The sequence below is a fragment of the Choristoneura fumiferana genome, chromosome 24 (assembly GCF_025370935.1).
Source record: "Choristoneura fumiferana chromosome 24, NRCan_CFum_1, whole genome shotgun sequence".
NCBI lineage: Eukaryota > Metazoa > Arthropoda > Insecta > Lepidoptera > Tortricidae > Choristoneura > Choristoneura fumiferana.
In genome coordinates this window covers 1,231,440-1,232,828 of record NC_133495.1, presented here as the reverse complement: position 1 = coordinate 1,232,828, position 1,389 = coordinate 1,231,440, and the positions used below count along the sequence as shown (strand labels likewise).

Below are 1,389 nucleotides of genomic sequence, written 5' to 3'. Positions count from 1 at the left end.
ATTTTTTTTGTTTTTGTTTTAATTTTGCTTGAAACCGCACTTGGAACTTCTGATTTAATTTCGATTGGTTTTGGTTTGATCTCCTACTTAAATTATGTTTTTAGGGTTCAGTACCTGAAAAGGAAAACGAAATCCTATATAACATGAAGATGACTTTGTTGTCCGGTTGACCAACTGTCTAGACCCTTTTTTAGGGTTTCCCAAAGGGTAAAAACGGAACCTATTACTAAGACTCTATTGTCCGTTTTTCTGTCTGTCACCAGGCTGTATCTCATGAACCGTGATAGCTAGACAGTTGACGTTTCACAGATGACGATGTATAAACAAATACTAAAACCGGAATAAAATAAATATTTAAATGGGCTTCCATGCCACAAACGTGATGTTTTGTGCCAGGTGAAAATTTAAGTAATATTTTCTAAGGATTTCGTATTTTGTGCGGAATATTTCAAGTTTAGGTATATTTTATACCTTAGGCTGCTATTTACTCTTAAACTACTAATAATCCTTAAGAAAACTTAACCGTTTTCCTTGTAAGTTTGATACACTTACTACCATCCTGAATTTTTTCAATTTCACCCACGGTTTACATTTTAGAGGGGGGTGGACGATCGATTTTAATGAAAAATTACACTTTAAAGTTGAATATTTTGCAAACGCATCACACCTCTATAATGGTTTTAAAGACCTATCCAACGATACCCCACACTACAAGGTGGATGGAAAAGGAAACACCCCCACTTTACATTTATGGGTAATCTAAAATTTTTTTTGTATTTTATTGTACCATTTAGTTGGCATAGTTTACATATCTATTCGTGAAAAGTTACAGCTTTCTAACATTGATAGTCCCTGAGCAAAGCCGCGGACGGACAGACAGACAGGACAGACATGGCGAAACTATAAGGTTCCGTTTTGGCCATTTTGGCTACGGAACCCTAAAAAACATAATTATAGTGTCTTATGTTATATAGATATTTTCGTGAAAAGTTACAGCTTTCTTACATTGATAGTCCCTGAGCAAAGCCGCGGACGGACAGACAGACAGACAGACATGGCGAAACTATAAGGGTTCCGTTTCTGCCATTTTGGCTACGGAACTTTAAAAAAAGATTGTAATATAGTGTCTTATGTTATATAGATAATGGTACGGAATCCTTCGTGTGCGAGTTTGACTCGCACTTGGCCGGTTTTCTTAGAAATTCGTGGAGGTATAAAATAAAAATAAAATAAAATGTTTTTATTGTCAGACAACTAATTTGGTCCATAGCATGTTAGTAACAATAGAAACTTAAGAACTATGTTAGTATATCTACATTGGTATTATTTATTAGATAGTATGTTGTCGCAAAGACGCAGGAACAGCGTGCAGCATGTTGTATCAAGCTG

The 1,389-nt window shown here is 35.3% G+C and overlaps 1 protein-coding gene across 1 annotated transcript in view; it reads right to left on the bottom strand.

The window, feature by feature from the left end:
• Window positions 1-1,389, bottom strand: part of LOC141441897 (uncharacterized) — a 13,873-nt gene that overhangs the window by 4,945 nt on the left and 7,539 nt on the right. The gene's annotated exons all lie outside the window — the stretch shown is intronic.